This window comes from Gallinula chloropus, assembly GCF_964237585.1.
Source record: "Gallinula chloropus genome assembly, chromosome: 3".
NCBI lineage: Eukaryota > Metazoa > Chordata > Aves > Gruiformes > Rallidae > Gallinula > Gallinula chloropus.
This window is the reverse complement of record NC_140087.1, coordinates 18998238-19017230: the sequence shown is the minus strand read 5'-3', so window position 1 is coordinate 19017230 and position 18993 is coordinate 18998238.

Here is an 18993-nt window from a genome sequence, read left to right as displayed (position 1 = left end):
AAATACCATCACCAATGTACTGAGGCAGAAGAAAAGAAAAAAATAACTGCAGAACTCGGAAAACTGGTTTTCTTACTGTGAACATACCCAATTGACTACTAGAATCTTTTTTTTTTAATTGCAACCTGGTTTTGACCTTATGAGACCGTAATTCTCAATGCTTCAGATTCAATGCAGTTAATTAATTAACTTCACTGAGTCAGATGCATAGTAAGTGAATACAGATTCAACATTTAAAAGGTATCCTTTTAGAATTCATTGTACAAAGCAAAGTACATCTAGAGTTAGTGGAATGTCCTACAGAATTGCATAGGGATAAAATGAAGAAGGCATTGTATAGATAAATGACTTATAGTCTACAAAATTTATGATGATGTTCTTTTTTGTGTAACTGAAAGTTTTTAAATGTCCCTTCAACTATATAATTGTAACTTTTAAAAGTTATAAGCAGCATGTTTGTGTCAATAAAAATGTATAGGGCGTTTCCATAAGGTTTTAACTATTATATACTATAGTCATGTGATGTCAAATAAATATAAATTAATTATTCATAGCATAGCATTGCCTCATTTATATGAGGAATACTGTCAGTTATTTCTGTGTGACAAGCCAAACTGCAGGAAACACTTTATTCTGATCCTTTTTCGAGACCTGCAAGACAAAATCATCTAGACATCCACCTTTTCCTAGATAAATTGTACTTCTGCTCATTTGCTTTTTCATGGTGTTTGCCCATGCAAAGAAATAGCAGGTGATAAAGCTTTGGGCCTGTAGCAGAAGCGTGATTATTAAATGAGCATAGCAAATATCCTCAAGACTGAGTCCTTCTGCAGGAAAGTCACTGCAAGAAAGTGACTACTATATGTTGTAGATAGGGTTTAAATGTAATCTAGTCATAGAGCTGGTGAGGCTTATCAACTGCAGAAGATTGGACACATGGGAATCTTTGCAGCAAATGAGAGAGCCTAATTTCTACAGAGGTTAGTGGCTGATTGAACTCTTAACTGAATAAAACTTCTGTGTTTAATCAACTGATTTGATCAATCAAACTCATATTTCGTGAAGCCTCTTATCACTACAGTTACTCCAACCTCCACCAATACTTGCTATTCTTTTTCCCAATACTTCTTGCTTCCATCTACATAAACTATCTGCAGTGAATAAGAAAAAAACATTACTTTCGGCTGGTGCTGTATGTACTATCATTGCTCAGAATAGGCTCACGGGTTCTGAGACTGCAGCTCTAGGTCTGTTGGGCTGACTCTGTGTACCCTGTACAGGGTGGCACAGACCCAATTCCCTTAGCCAATGGAACAAAAAAATTATGACAAAAATAATAGACAGAAAAAGAATGCACGACTGTATAAACTTCATTTTCTTAGGTGAAAAAGCTAACATTTGAGACAGCTGAAGGGATCTGGTGCTTCCAAAGATACATAGCAGCTAACAGGCACAATTTGAGAACTGGCCTTTTATACAAAGGTATATACATTTCATCTAAATCTCCTCAAGGCCTCTGTTTTGGGACAGGGACTCAGCTGTTTCTAGGAATGTGCTCTAAGGCTTTAACAGATGTTGTGAAATTTCTCGCTGTTGTTAGTACTGCTTCACTTTCAGTTATGTCACTAACTATGTAAATGCTAGAGTGCAAAAAGCCACCTTCCCTCACTACTACTCAACCTGTATAAGGGCAGACTTAGAACTACTTAAAGGCTTGCCTATTTCTAGTGCCATACTTCTAGAACAGCCTGTCTTATTAAAAAAATGGCAGCAATAGCCAGTATATCGTTGGCTGAAAAGTGTATTAGGGATGTATTAGATAAATGCTGGGGTACAGAAACTGTGGGAATGAAATTGGTAACAAGGGTAAAGTATGTAAAGGTCTAAGGATTCTTATTTTGCAGTGTGTCACTAATAAGACTTCTTAATCCAAATATAGATGCCTACAAAGTGCATTCAGAGGAAACAACTGTGGATCATGCTGTTATTCAGATGATTATACAGGTATACTAGCAGTGCAAAGTTAATCACTGCTTTGTTAAACTTAGTGAAAAAAAAAAATCTGGATTTCTTCTTTCATCCACAGCAAACAAAGGAAAATCACAGACAGAAGATATTTCCTGTACTGAATGAAATGCAGTTAATTCTACTTTTAGGATACTGTGCATGAGTATTTCTTTACTTATATAGTTTCTTGGCAGCATTTTAAAATACAGAAACAAGCACCCTGAAGTTTGTATGTTTCCTGACACAGGTTTTCTTTATTGTGAGATTTAAAATCCCTAGTAAAAATCTATAGTTAAGAAAAATATTTAATAGAATCAACAAAATGGCAGAGGAAATCACAAGAACAAACTGCTGGAACAGAACAGTCTGGTGAAGATGATCACTCTTCCTGTATTTCATTATTAGCATAATAATTGCATAGCTGCTGTTGTGACTATAAGGAATCCAAATTATAGCCATACATGTTTCCACTGAGAAATACAGGCCTAAATCCCACTAAGGGCAGTCTTTCTCAAATTGCCTCTGGTGTTGTCCTTCATATTTTGGGATAAGTTTTTTCCTGATTTACCAACAAATAGAGATGGTTATCTAGTGTAACAAGGGGGGACTAACACTAACAGCAGATCAGTTCATCTGTCACCTTGTTTCCCTGTATCTTGAAATACTCCAAAAATTGAGATTCTCCAACTTACATGAACAACCTTTTCTAGAGCTGTATCTTCTGTCCCCTCAGCCCCTCAAAAGAACTCGCTAATGTGTGGTTTGAGTCTTTCAAGCTGTTATTTGTGTCTTTTTGCTCCTTGCTATATTATTTGCCACTTTTGAAAAAAGTTTTCCTCCGTTGTCTGTTTTTCTTTGTTTGGTTTGGTTTGGTTTGGTTTGGTTTGGTTTTTTGATAAAACCAAACTTTAAATTATCTGTGTATTTCAAAATGGTTTGCCCTCATATTTTGATTATATGGTAGCTCTAGCTAGTGAAAAATAATATGGCTCTTTATCTTGAAACATAAATTAAAAGAATGAAATCTATACTAATATACTAAATGAGGTCTATTCCATAACACTGGAACCAATAGCAGTCTGACTACATCTGTGATATTAAACTTTATCAGTGTTTAATACAGTGTGACCTGATATCAGATGGCATGTTGTGTAAGATTCTTGGCTATGATCTGTCTGAGCTGAGCCTAAACAGAATTGAACATTTTGGAAATGTTACTTAACCTGAGACCTCTAAAGTCGCTACCTAATATTCTGGGAGAAATTAAGTAAAATAATATTTAAAAAAAAAAAAAAAAGAAGAAGCTATCCTGAAGTTGATTTTTAAGGTTCTGCTTAGCATTAGTTTATCTGCTTAGCATTAGTTTATCATCTTTAAATGTATTTACATACATTTCTTACTTGCTTCTGAAAATTGTTTACTTATGGCAGTCAGAAAAAAAGAATGGAGGATAAGTGGTTTGTGTGTGAACTGATGTTGTTAACAATGACCATCAAGGTCTACTTGTGAAATGAAGCATTTCAGAAGAGGCGGCTATGTTTCTCAGGTTAGGAATCAGAAATTCTTTCTTCACTTCTGTTTTGTCATTGACTTTGAGGAAGCTACTTCATTACTCCATACCTCAGGTTCCCCACCTATAAAATGCGGTTATTACTTCTGCTCTTTAGTTTCAGGCCCTGCACAACTCTCACAACACTGAATGGTAATTCTCAAAGAAGGCAAAAGGGACACCAAAACTGCTGTATGCTAAACATTTGTGAGATGCCAACAACCAGACCCAGAAATGCTTTCTTCATGTAACAGTTTTATTTTATACCATTACATGAATTTAAAAAAAGTAATAATATTCTTTCTAAGAATACGGATTTTTTAAATATAACATCTCTCAGTCCCTAAGGAAGAGAAGAAGCACTGCTTTAGAAAAGACAAAATGTATGTTCCAATGTAGAGACATCATCAGAAGAAAATCAAACCCTTATAAAGAGAGGAGAGCAATGATGGAAAAATTGCCAATGTGTATGAAAAGGAGAGGAAATATTCCTAGTACATAAGAGTTCATACAGTGGGTAAAAGAAGATTAAGTCATCATACTGACAAGAATCTTGCCAAAGAATTTCAAGAAGCTGGAGACTGAAAACCATCCTCAGTGGGTATCCTTCCTCCCTTTGTTACTGCTTTGTAATACCAAAGGAAAACCAGTTCCTAGATCCAGAAGTATTCTTTACCAGCTGCATGAAAGCTGCATTCAGGGGAAGGTTTCTAAGAAGGTGCTTACATCTGAAGTAGTGTCTATGATACTATTTTTTTGTTCTAATGAGCTTTTATACAATACTTTTTAACTTAGTTTCTGAAGATGAACTTGAGGAATGAACATTAGTCAAAAAGTTAAGATTTTGAAGAACAAGTCTGAACCTGCTTTATGTCTGGTTCATTTTGCTGATAACTGAACATAATTCCTCCCTTCCCCAAGCCTATGGTAAATCTAAATAAAATTTCTCAGGGCTAGTACGGGCTAAGGAAGTCCATGATAACATAAGCACTGCATTATTAGAAGCAGGTAATTTCTGGAGATCAGAAGAGACATAATAGAAAAGTCTAAAACCTTATTTTACAGGCAAGAAATACTGCTGTTGCAGTTTTGTGTAGCTGTGCTGCCAAGAGGGCTTCTGCAAGAAGCAGCTAGAAGCTCTCTGCAGGCCACAGAAAGTAAACATTGGCTGATTCAAAGCCAAAGTTGCTGCTGACCATGGCCAAGCCAATCGGAGATGGTCACAGCGCCTCTGTGAGTCACATATAGGAGAAAAAAACTGCAGGCAGGTGCATTTTGACACCGGAGAAGGAGTGAGAAGATATAACGAGCTGTGTGGACACCAGGGCCAGGCCCGAAGGAGAAGGTGGGGGAAGAATGAGGCACTCTATGTGCCAGAGAGAGAGAGATTCCCCTGCAGCCCGTGGAGAAGACCATGGTGGAGTGGGCATTCCCTTGCAGCCCGTGGATAAGGACAGGGAACAGAGACATCTATGGCCTGTGAGGAGGTTGATCCACGCCTCAGCAGGTTTGCTGGGGAACTTGTGACTGTGTGAGGGACCAGGCCAGAGGAGACTGGGCCTGAAGGTCAGCACCTCATGGAAGGGAACCCTGCTGAGGCACCCAGCTAAGAAGGAAAACAACTCAGGAGGAACAAACTGAAAACCCCCATTCCCTATTCCCTGCCGCTCCCCACGCTACGATGGGGGGAAGAAAGGAGCGAATTTATGATTAATGTCTGCAAAGAAGGGAGGTTTTGGGGGGACATGTAGAAGTGTTAAGATGTGGAGGAGCAAAGCAGCTTATGAGGAACCGACCAGAACCCTACTCCCCATTCCCTGCCCCTCCCCATGGCATGTTGGGAGGAGAAGAAGGGAGTAAAATTGTAATGAAGTTTAAGTCTGCCAAGAAGGGAGGGGTGGGGAGAAGGTGCTTTAAGACCTGGCCACACTTATCATTACCCAACTCTAGGTGTGTAGTTGTAGTAGTAATAAATTAGGTTTTTTTCTTTTATTCCGTGTTGAGTCTGTTTTGCCCGTTGCACTAATTGGAAAGTGATCCCTCTGTCCTTATCTCAAGTCCTAAGCCTCCAGATATATATTTTCTCCTTTTTTGGCTGAGAACATGAGTGAGTGAGCAGCTTTGGTGGGCATTTGGCCTCTAGCCAGCGCCAAACCACCATAACTGCATACTTTCACATGAAAGACACTGTCAAGACTATTTGTTGCATTTACTAGGCATAAACAGATATAAAAAGATATGATGGCAAAAAATTAATGAAAAAGCTATAACGGTTTCATAACTGGTTATATTAAACTAGACAGGATTATTACAAATGATACCATGTAAATAGTAAATGAAGAACTATCACTTATTCCAATGATGAGCAAGGAGAGAAGACAAGTAAATCTTGCAGTCATGAGTTATCAGAGGGGTAACAGACAAAGACAATAAATATATGATTTTGCCTATAAAGCAGAGGATGACTGTGAAAGCAAACATATCTTCTACATTGTCAAAACGGACATTGAAATCATATAAGATTAATAGTTTCAGGGATTCCAGACTCAACTGAGAAGGAAAATCCATAAATTTATGAAGGAACCTCTGGTAGCTCTTGGAACTCTATAAATTTTTTTTTGTCAAGGTTACAAAAGTAATATGTGAATAAAAAAGATGGAAGATGCACAAAGGTAGAGACTTGTTTGTTCTTCAGCAAGAACAGAAGGGTCTGCAGTACCATACCTATTTCACCCCTTCATAAACCAAATGCATGATGTGTGCAAGTCCAATGCAGTCATAGTGAGGTCAGACTTGGAGGAGGGCTTAGCTCTACCAGCTGAGTTGTATCTCAGATTTTCTTGGAGGCTTAACAGTGTTTTAATAGCGCTAATTAATACAGAGCAAAAACCAGGTCACGTGCTGACCTTCTAGTTCTAGCACCACCAGTTAAGTCATTCTGGTCAGTGGAACAATCCCTCTTCTGAGGCTGGAAATATTTCCTTTTAATAATTCATCCTAGAATTTGACTGTTGAGTGTCATACAAACAGGAACTAGAACAGTTATTCAGACATTTGTTATTTCATGTCCACAGACAACTTCTCTTCCTAACCAATCATTGAATCATGTCACAGTAGCATAATTCTTAGGTCTGTCTGACAGAAGATGCCAAGCTTACTTGTATCAGTAATATTAATGTCAACTTGCTTTCTTGCTGATGTATGATGTAGTCTTCAAAACATACTGAGTTTGAAAGAAAATACCTTATTTTGGATCCTCACCATTTACCCATTTAAACACATCAGCAAATAATGAAGTGTGACAGCAGCAAATATCTAACATGTAAACCTCACAATACAGCTCTCATTAGCCAGCAACCACCCAAAGAAATAGAAATGTCAGGTGAAAAAATGCATAGTTTACCCAGATTGAGGCCGTAATTGATATAGGAATAGATTTTCATCTGCAGTTTAAATGGCAGAGCCTGTGCCTTTATAGCTGCATTGGATGGGTAAGTAGGTATTGTGCAGACAGATAAAATACCTGAACATCTCTGACGTGAATATTACCACAAATAAATATTTCAAAAATAGTAATAATAAAAAATAAATAGATGTATAAGCGTAACAATTCACACTTCTCTCATTGCTGAAGGGACTTAATTCTTTTACCTAAACAAAACATTATGTTGAGTTTTGTTTCTGCTTGGAAAAAACAATACAAAACAAAAACAAAAACCACACAAAACAAAACACAGCAAAAACCTAAGACACTGATCTTAAAAAATGTGTTGTGATCCTGATGTTATGTAGCATAGCATCTAGTCACTCTTTTACTTTATGTTGCTTCTTTTAACAGCACCAAAATGTTTTGTGATGTATCTGTTTTTTATTTTTTAATGACTTTGTTAGTTCCAACAAGGCAGGCAATGTTTAAAAAACAACTTCCATTTTCTAACTGCATCAATTCATGGAGTCACCATTGCTTTTTCTTCTTCTAAGAGTGTGCACTACAAAATCGACACAATTAGCAAAAGAAGTCTTTTTATGTAGTGAAATGCTACCAGAGTGCAGGTGCTAGGATAAACTGTGCCATACTGGGGACCATCCAACTTCAGTAATGCCAGTACTTGAAGATGAAAAATCAATTAGTTTGAGTGGTCTCAGATTTCAGGCTTTTTAAAGAGCTCTGTGCTTCCATGCCTAGCAATTTAAAGACATTACCAGTGGCACTCTGAAAGGCAGTGCTTACTTTATAATCACAATTTCAGTAAGGAAAACCAAAAAAAGAAACCACTGATCAGATCAGCTGTAAAGAAGAAAAAAAAAAAAAAAAAAGGAGAAAAAAAGAAGAAAAACATTATCAGGCAGGAACTTTCACATTTTCCCATTACAGATCATTACATGAAGTTTCTTGGGAACTATCAATCCTGAATATTTTTGCACTGTTTGTGCAGATTCTTCTGTAAATTATTTATATTTGTTGTTGTTGCTGTTGTTGGGTAAAAGGTAATTCAGTCACTGTACTGGAAGTAAATATTTGACCAGTCATGCCCTAGAGGTTTGAAACAACTGGACAATAGACAGAGAGAGTTTGGTTTTTTTTTTTTTTGACTCAACTAAGTATGTTATAATCAAAAGGAAAGGGAAATCTGGATTTTTCATTTTTTTCCTCTTCAATATCTTCTTCATCAAATATTAAGTCTGCGTGGCTCTAAATATTATGGCTTTTTGGCCCCCATGCAAAGTTTTCTTTTCAACTCTTGATTAGATTTTACTCAAGTGCTGCTTTCGTGATACTTCAAACATCTTACATGATTTGTGAGGAGAAAATATTTTCACAAGACTATCCTGTGATTTGTGCCAAGACTCTGGAATTTCGTTGTTAAGAATTGCTGGCAGAGCCTACACGAGTGACAATTTTCCCTTTAGTTCATGGAAGTCCAAAACTGCTTGTCAGGCCTAAAGTCCCAATCTGACCTTACAGTGGATTCAGGTATGGCTACCTCTTGCACAGTCCCCTAGTAATAGAGGAAGAGACACTCAAGAGCATGAAGCATGAGTTTGAACCTGAAACCCCCTAAACAAGTTACACTTTTTCCCCAATCAGAATTTAAATATTTATATGGCAGTGTAATATCTCCAACTGGCATGATCAGAAGAGCAAATAGCTTTGTCATTTTCTTTCACATATACTATCATCCTGCAAAATCCTCTGTTTTCCAGAAATCCACATCTGCTAGTGAAAACCCATGGTTTTGGATATTTTTTTTTTTTGGCCAGATCTAATATTGTTGTGTCATGCTATAGCTACTGCTGCTGAAATTGTTGTGCTGTAGAACCCATAAGCGTAGACTATATTAGACACAGAAGTACCATCAAGGTTTGCGTGAGAGTGATCTGGCATGCTGAGGCAATGAGGCATAAGTGGAAACAGAAACTTCAATTGCCTGTCTCACATCCCCGGGGTGTTGTGAGGCAAAGTACAGCTAAGCCATGCTTCCGACACCTCAGATCTCAGGAGTATGTTATCCAATTATCTCATGGCAACCACCCCTTTAGGGCTCTCTGTCTGCTATTAGGAAACACTTTGATGGTGGATGGAAAAAGATATTTTTGGAAGTGGAGGAAGAAGTTGTTTAGAAGAGAGAATTACAGTAATCAGTGCATTGTGTTGCTAAGCTGGAAAAGAGAGACAAAACATTGTTCTAACTTCATTGGCTTTGGTAGCTGTTAAGGAAAATGCTTCAGCCTAGGAGTTTCTCCAACATTTCACGAGAATTCAGATTAAATTTTCTCGTACAAGACTAAAAATTATTAGGTGTTGTAAGGAACTGAGTAAGCTGCTGTAGGCTGAGTTCACAAAGTAAGCTTTGTAACTGATTTAGAGCACACCAACTTTTCCTGCACTTACCCTGCTACAACTGTGATGCAACTTATTCCTCTCTCCACAGTACAGTAGGTTTGTACTATGCAACATTTACTACCATAAGATGACATTATACCTTACCATAGTAACAGTGCTTGTTAGCCACATATTAACATCAACAGTTAGAGTATTGCTGTGGCAGTGTGATAAAATTATGAAAGCCCACACACATTTCTGGCAAAGGCCATGTACGGAAACACTGAGGCAGAGGCAGAACAGGTTGACATGAAAAGAAATAGAACATTGGAGATCAGCGTCTCCTTAAAAGTGAGGATGGGTGAATGTCATGACTTCTGCAAGGCTTCTAGGCTATGCTGCTCTAAAATGCACAGGGTGCAGACTTCACCTGGGCACCCATATAGACACAGGCCAAATTTGAAAGCAATGACCCAGCTACTTAATGGTCGTAGTGGTAGTCCCTAGCTATTTGTTCTATCAACCAGTGAACATTTATGTATCTTCCCCTACTGTATACAAGACTATTACTGGAAAGAAAGTAGGCATTCAGCTCAGATACTTCAGCACACCATCCAGCATCCTGGCCTGAAGCCATTTATATTGGCAGTTTTATAAAATGTGGACTTTTGACTGAGGTAAGCTAAAGTACAGACATGGTCTGTTTCAGGACAAGTCTGCTTTATGGTGACAGAGACGTGGTGCTGACAGTAATTTAAAACATGTTTAAAGATGATTCACCATGGCTATATGAAAGATTATTGGAATGTTACAAATTTTCGTGTTATCAACATATTTTTTCCACACTTATGTTAATGGTAATGCAACCCATCCCTATGAAATCCAGATTTAAATACAGATTTGGCTCTGTGTTTTCACACTCTATCAATTTCTTTCTTTGTTGATATTCAGTAACAATGGATCTTCTTAATGAAATTTAGGTTATTGCTTTGCGAACAAACTCTTGAAATACCCTGCCTACTTCTCTAGTCAAGATTGGCTGGATATCCTTTTGTTGGCCTCTTGCTAAAACAAGCAAAAATCTTAGAGATACTGAGCTTTAGAAAAGTTTTAGTCAGCAAAGATTCAGACAGGCCATTTCCTCGTTCACTTGAGTATTCCTCTCTTCTTTTAAAGCCAATTGAACGTTTGGTATCCGGTGACTATCTATAAATTACATGCTGATGCAGCACCCTTAGCTACAGCCCAGGAGACTTTCTGAATCTGGATAGAAATCTAAACTTTCTTTCCACACAACTACAGGATATATGACTTCAAACTCCTGCTTAGATTCAAATCCCCATTAGAGCATGGGACAGATACAAAGAAGCATGCAGGAGGCTCCCCATTATCCTGGACCTAACTATGACATACACTACATAGAAGCTCTTGACATTCCTTTTTGTCATTTCCATGCTCAATAACAATGCATGGGAAGATTTAGACTGGCACAAGTATATTGTCTGTCAAAGGCGCTTCAAGATTTTATTTGGCTGTTAGTCAGCTCACATTACTACAGGCTGTTTGATACACAGAGCACAAAGCAGCTTAACACTGTTGCTATTAACATTCAAACTGCACTGAAAACACTTCATTAAACAGCCTACTGCAGTGTAATTGTTTAATAATATTTTGATTAGGTTGTTTAGTAGACAATCCTTGCTGTAAAACATTTTCTTTCTGTCAAGTGACTCTTTGGGAAAAGGCAATATCAAAATGCTCAGGATAGTTTTATTTTTAAAAAAATAGAGTCAGATAAGCTCAATATTTCTTTTTATTACTTGTTGTTGTTGTTTGTAGTTTTTCTTCACAGTATTTATGAAACCTATTAAACTAGCTGCTGTTAGGGAAGATCTATTCCCAGTCATTATGAAAGAAGTGCGAACACAGACTTTTTCAAACACAGACAACAAATCATCCAACTGATCTATTCAGGAATCTTGATCCAAATTCATTGTCTTTCCAATAATAATGTGTAGAGCATTTGACAATGTCTTCAAGTCTGGCAAATTCTGATAGGAGTTATGGCCTTCTTCATTCTCTTGCGATAGGACAGGGTTCTGGTTTTCCCTTTGAATAGATATTTGGATAGATATTGACATAACAATAACAAAACTACCTGACAAGAGTTGCCATTGATAGCAATTTCTCAGAAGCTGCATGAAAGATTATTTAAACCTTGAACAGAATAAAGTATAAGATGATCAGAAAAATCTTATGAGACCTGAATATCTTGATTTGGTTAGTCTAGCAAATTACGTAAGGGGATGTGACAGCCTTGTGTAAAGTACACATAGGCTAAACAACAGATAGTCCAGCCTGGCACAGAAATAAATAGGTATACACGGGGCAGCAGTGGGCTGAGAATGAAAATATTCTTGCGCTTCGGTAAACTGTAGATTTGAGGTAAACGTCCAATATGCCCAGCAAGGACAAATAAACCAACCTGCCTTTTGAGAGTTGCGAATTTAAGGACACAGTTAGATGACATGGTGCTTGTGACAACAGGGCAGTGAACATCATGAACTACAGCGCTCTTTTTTAGTTTGTATCTCATCAAAAGTCAGACCAAAGCATGTTCAGAGGGTAGTAACTTTTGACCTGCACATAAAGCATTGGAGCCAATTATCAGGAAACTGTACATCCCTGAAAATTCTAGAAACATTTTATCTAGATTACAGATGGAATATAATTGTGGATTAAAGGTAGGAAGCTCACATTGCTGTTGTTCTGCTATGCCTGTTAGAGACCTTTGGTTTCTGTGACTATCTTCTTAAAAAACTATTTAAAAATAAGTAAAATCTTACTCTGATTTATTGATAGAGATATTAAGAAATATACCTTTTATTAAACAACTACTCTCTACAATTACTGTACTAGCATGCTTTTTTGCAATATCTGGGGGACATACTGAAATTACTGGGCAGTGAAGTTCCAAGAGAGTTCCAGCTGCCTTCTCTCTGGCTCTAGCAAGGCTTCAGCTGCAGACTAGCCAGCTTGAACACTAGAATGGCAGCAGGCAACTAGTCAGTGTAGTTGGCTTTTATGTTTTATCTGTCCAGTCATCTGATGTTGTATTTTCTGGCACTGTGTGTTGGCATAGTCTAATAGAGAAGTCCCTAATGTGGTACGACAGAGTGGCTAGAATTAAAGGAGATGTCCTTTTGCACTGTTCAAACCGTAGTCCATCAATAGCAACTGACATTTATATTTGTGAAATGGGACTTTTAAGTGGAATTCACGTGCTAAGTTCATAGAAAAAAAAAGTATGGATTTTACTTCATAGAAAAATTTCACTGCAATGTTTTACTTGCCAGCTCTGAAAAGTCATGCCAAGACCTAGTTTAAACTGCTTCTCCCTGAAGATACCTGGATTGAGAGTATGTTCATGTTCAGTGTTCCCACTTGCGCCCGATTTGGCCAGCAGATATGGAAAATACATTCTTTTCATGCTGCAGGTTTCACTCTTCAGCCTGGATTCAGTCGGAGGAGGACTGAGAAGGCCAAATATACTGCTAGTCTGTAAAACCAAGCAAGCATGCTGATAGTTTATCCTCAACCAAGAAGTAATATAAAGATTATGCCGTATTGTTTGAATAGATATTTCAAACTATCGTAAGTGGTAGCTCTTTGTAAGTTCTCAGATGATACAGGAAAAATTAATGTACTAAAAATATCTAGCCAGAGTTGATGGGGAGGACAACATCCTTATCTTTAGCTGACAAAGGGACACCTGAGGAGTCAGGGGAAGTCTGTAACCTAAGAGGTTGTGGTGTCCCAGGCTGCTATTGGAGTATTTAAAGGATACCAAATTCTGCCAGGTGTAAATCTAATACTGTAATGATGTTCAGCTTTGACCACTCTTGCCTCCTTCTTCTGTGCTACATCTATACCACTTTTAATCATTGTAGTACTAAGTCTTTTCAAAGGCCGGCTTGCCACTGGGGCCTTCCTAAGAATCTTAACAAAGAGGCTGTGCTGCGGACGGTTTTTGTAAGCAGCAGTTACAGTTTTCTGGCAGCCTCAAAGTGTAAACAACGAGCAATTCAAGGCCAAAGTCACGGCCCAAGAGATAGTTGAGCGCCTCTGAGAATCACATATAGGAGAAAACAATCCAGAAGTAGCTGCATTTTGCCACTGGAGAAGGGAGCAAGAAGATGTAACAAGCTGTGCAGACACCAAGGCTGGAAAGGGCAGGGGAGGAGGCAGCCCAGGTGCTGGAGAGAAAGATGCCCCTGCAGCCCATGGAGAAACCCATGGAAAAGGCCGAGACCCCATCTGCAGCCCATGGAGGGGCTCCACGCTGGATGGAGCAGGTGGAGACATAGAGAAGATGCTGTGACCCTACATTGGAACGAGCCCCTGCCAGCACTTGCAGCCATGAGGAGAATCAGAGACAGAGATGAGCGAGAGAGAGTTTTGCATCGGAACAGGTTTGCTGAGGGATGCTGGTGACCCCATGGAGGACTGGGACTGAGAGACACTGTGATAAAGAGATAAAGCCCTCTGGGAAAGGATTCACGTTGGGGAAGTTCGTGGAGGACTGTCTCCTGTGGGTGAGACCCCACAGTGCAGCAGGGGGAGGGTGTGGAATTAATTCCCCCCCACCCCGGCCGAGAAGGAAACCAACTTGCAAACGACTGACCAAAGCCCCCATCTCCCAGTGCCTGCCCCCTGTGCTGCGATTGGGGGGAAGAAGGGAGTGAAATCATGACTAGAGTGAAGTCTGCTAAGAAGGGAGCACGGGGGGAGTTTAGAGGTGTTTTAAGATCTGGAAAAGGAAAACAGCTCATGAAGAAGTAACCAAGATCCCCATTTTTTTCCAGTCCCTGACACCCTGTACTGCGAGCAGGGGGAAGAAGGGAGCAAAATCATGGCTAAAGGGAAATCTGCTTAGAATGGAGGGGTGGGGGGAAGGTACTACTGAGAACCCCATTTTCCCCAGTCCCTGCCCCCCCTGTACTGTGAACGGGGGGGAAGAAGGGAGCAAAACCCTGACTAAAGTCTGCTAAGAAGGGAGTGGGTGGGGGGAAAGTGTCTTAAGATCTGGCTACATTTGTTTTAAGATCTGGTCGCGCTCCCAACTCTGGTTTTCACTGTTCTTTGTAGTGTAGTGTAATAAATTAGGAAGTTTCTCTCTTCTTCACTTTGTATTGAGTGTTTTGTCCATGTCATTGCTGACAGAATGATTTCTCCCTGTCCTTATTTTGTCTCCTAAGCCTCTTAATATATATTTTCTCCCCTGTCCAACTAAGAAGGGGAGTCATAGACTGACTTTGGTGGACGTTTGGCCTCCAGCCAGGGCTAAACCACTACATTGGGCCATCTTTTCCTTGGCAGAGTGGTATAAGGGGCTGAAATTCCTTGACTGCTTGGCAAGTGTGTTATCAACATTTTCATACAAAATCCAAAACACAGCACTATGCCAGCTGTTAGGAAGAAAATTAACTCTATTCCATCCAAAACCAGGACAACATACAATAAAGATATATTATAAATAAATACTAACATAAAGAAAAATATATAATACAAAAATTAATAAAAAATAAACAATAAAATATAATTGATAACAAAGAAAATATAAAGTACCGATATAAGGAAAAATATTATTTTAAATTGGTACATTTATCATATTTTTTTTTTTTAATTAAGAGATTAAATCATTAAACTGACAATTCAAGAGTGAAGACATACTTTTGGAGTTTTTTGCTATGATGGAAACTATTTCTTTGTGAAAATGGACTTTGGAAAGTTAATTTAAAATGCCTTTTCTGTCCTCCAAATTTATAAAAAATGTACATAATTTTACTAAGTAGAAATGGAAATTACTTAACTGATCTTTGTTAAAGTGATTTGGCTTTATAAAAGGTTGTATTTTAGAATTTTTTTATAAAAGAAAAAGACCCCTCCAGTTTGAATTTGAAATGTGTGTATGAGGACTTGTGTCCTTCAATGCTTATGGAAAGTATAAAGTAAGTGTCCTGTGTAAGATATAGGAAGTAAAATTTCACTCAGCTTAGTTTTCCCAAAAGCATCATCAAAAGTCCAGGTTCAGGTTCAGTCCAAAATACATGTATGCAGTAGGAAAGTGTACAATCTGTTTTTATGTAATCTAGAAATGGGGAAACTAAAAGAATCAATGGCATTGTGAAAGTATGAAAAATCGTACTGAAAATGGTACCGTTCACCAGTCTTCCACTGAGTCAGATGCAAGGCCAGTATTGAGTTTATACATTGATAAAGAGCAATTTGGACAGGTACTAGAAAAATTGTTTCTTACTATGAAGGCATTTAATCCTTGAAAATGATTGCAAAGTAAAACTAGAATTTCTGCTCCTGGAGGTTTTTTTTTAAGGAACACATTGCTCAAACATTTGCTAGAAATTACGTTTGCAAAGAGATGGAAAAAATGATCTCTTTATGTTCCATCTGAATATTACACTAGCTTCTTCATTCTTATCTCTGTTTCTTCCCATGACTGATTTCTTTTCAGTTTAAGCGTATTACCCCTTAAAGCAAGTAAAGTTTTAAAAGATGAAAAATATATATAACAATGTAAAACAATGTATACCACACTGGATAAAAATGTAAATTAATTTTGGTAAGAGCTAACATTTGTATGGTAGTAGTAAAATCACAGAATCATAGAATATCCTGATTTGGAAGGGACCCACAAGGATCATTAAGTCCAACTCCTGGCTCTACACAGGGCCAGCCAACTCAGAGCATGTGCCAGAGTGCATTGTTGCTTCTTGAACTCAGTCAAACTCAGTGCTCTGACCACTTGCTCTTCACGTTCCTTCATTACTATCTTACTCTGTTTCTGTGTTGCTAGTCTAAGACATGATCTTTTGACGAGCATGGCAAAGTAGACTAATGTGCTTAGCCCGGTCTGGTGTATGCACAACTCTCTCACACTGTACACATGAATTAATTATAGTAGGAAGTAACATTGAAATGACATATAAATGAATGATATCTATTGTACAGATTCAAACTTGATTTTAGGGGAGTTGTTGGGGATTTTTATTCTTTTTTGTTATCTTGTTTAGGGCCAATTCTTATTGAAGTTAAAAGCATTTTAAATAAATACTGCATGTTTTTGCTCACACATATGTATGCTTATATGCCAAATTAAATACTCAAGACATTTTAAAATGTACCTAAATACAATTTTACTTATAGACAAATGCATTCAATATTTAATGAAATAAAATTTCGTTCTTATTTTCTTATTAGCCTTGCAAGTGGAAACCCATTTAGACACCTGATGTCTATTCGTAGGGTTTTATAGGTTTTACTTTTGCCACTGAGCTTGCTCATAGTAACTTCAGACTACTCCACTCAATTTTAGACCTATTTCTGAGAAAGATTAAATAAAAGATTATTGATGAGTTCTCCGATGCAGGTTTCTGGCACATAGAGTGGAAATAGCCTTGGCTGTTACTCACCTGCTCGAACACCATATCACATTGGTTCGAAAAACTCAGCTGGACTTCTCCAGCCAATTTAGAGAAATGATTTGACTGTAGATGTACCTTTTAGCCCTGTTCTTTAAGGAATTCTGCAGGGATGTGGGTTGGTTTGGCTTTTGTTTTGATTGAGTTGGTTGGTTTGGGTTTTTTATAATTCTGTTCTGAAAACTATAATTCTTGGTAGTTTCAATTTGCGTAAAATATTGACATTTTTACTGGACCAGCACTGACAATGCTCCAACTTGAAATGAAAATAGAGAACATAAAAATTCTGAGGAGCATTAGAATGCTTTTGTGCTCACTTGCGTGCCAATAATATTAAAATACTCTTCCAGCTAAGTTAATTTATTTGATTCCACTTCATGTCTATGTCCTTGGAACCACTTGGGAAGTGTCTGGTCTGCATTGGGATGAACTGAGCTTCTCAGCATGCTATGTAAGCCTGGATCATTAAGGGTTTTCAGATACTAAGCTTTCATATACTATAAATTTCAGCAGAAAATTTTACAACTGGAATGCAGCTGACTTTATGCTGACAATGTTGTATAGACAATGTAGTTTGCATTTCATGAGAAGTGTTTTTGACTGCAGTGTAAATGCATAAATAAGAACGAATGTTTGTATGAATAGTTGTCTATCTTCTGGGACCAAGTAAATGTTGTGTTTCATTAAGCTGTGCATTATGAATGATCCTAAAATATAAGTGAGAAAAAAGATTAGAAGTCACCAATGAGTTATTAAACTAAAGGATGAGATTTAATCCTCCTTAGTCACACATTCATCAGCATATACATACGCGGCTATTTTCAGATAGTGACCTCAAAAGTAAGGCCCTGGTACCCCTGAAATCAGTGAAAAAAACTGTCCCTAAATTTCATAGAGTTCTGAATTTAATGTGCTGTTTGCAACTTATGAGGTTCTTTCTGAAAAATAATTTTAAAAAATAATTTAGGATAACTAGGGCAACATTTTTGTCTCGTAGACAGGCTAATCCTTGAACCAAAACCTTCAGAAAAGGATAGATAACAAAGCACTACTACTGCTAAGAATCCCTTCTAGCAAGTCATTCACATCAACAGTCCCAAAAAGCTAATATTGCAGTTGTGACATAGTTCGTCCTATGGGATTCCCTCAGAGGTGAAGGCCAAGATTTTGAGTCTTGCTCATTGTTTGTGGAAAGGGGAACTTCTTAAGAGCTATGAAACATAAAAACATAGATAAAAGCTGTATAAAGGCAGAAAATAGCAACCGTGCAAAAGAGACTGAATAATGAGTCACCTACGGAGTCATCTCTTCTCAAAAGATTATACAGAAAAAATAAAGCTCATAAATACTTTCCAGTACCTTAAATTAAACTATTACCTCACCATAAGGTTTTTATTTCCTTCCTTTTAAAATTTCATGTAATTCAGGTGCTAGCTCTTTTGCCCATATGATCCTTTATGCCTGCTGTAAGGCTGGTTCAAGTACGTCTGGCAGCCATGCAGAGAGGCTGTAGAGGTTTGCTATTTCCCTCTCATTTTTATTTCCTTCCACCTCTGATTTTCACAGTCAATTGTTCTTTTTTGTATTGGGGTTTTTTACTTTTTTTTTTTTTTTTTTTTTTTGCCTGTTTTATGGCCTTTGATTTTTCTGATTTTGAAAACTCAAAATTACCTTATCTGAATATTACATTTCCTACAGTGGAAAAGATTACACTGAGTTTTCCAATACCTCTTCTACCAGCATTAAATCTTTCCTCTTTTATACCTTAAGAATTGTTAACATTTCTTTTTTTATATGAATACAATGGTATTCATCGCAGCATAGGAAAAGAGCCCTCAGAAAAGATTGACAACATACATAGATAATTTACAGAATAATATTGATACCAGCCTTTGATCCATTGATTTACAGCAATAGTAGGCTGATTCTTAAAAGGGGTTCTCTCATCATGAAAGCTGATCTACTTCCAGCATTCTATCTATGGGTCTTTGCTTTTTTTTCCAATTGCACTTTTTGCATTTTACATACTAAGAAATGGTGAGGGTATGTGTACAGTGTACTTTCTCATCTTCTCCTATAATTATTTTTACCATTAATCTGACATTATTTTTTTC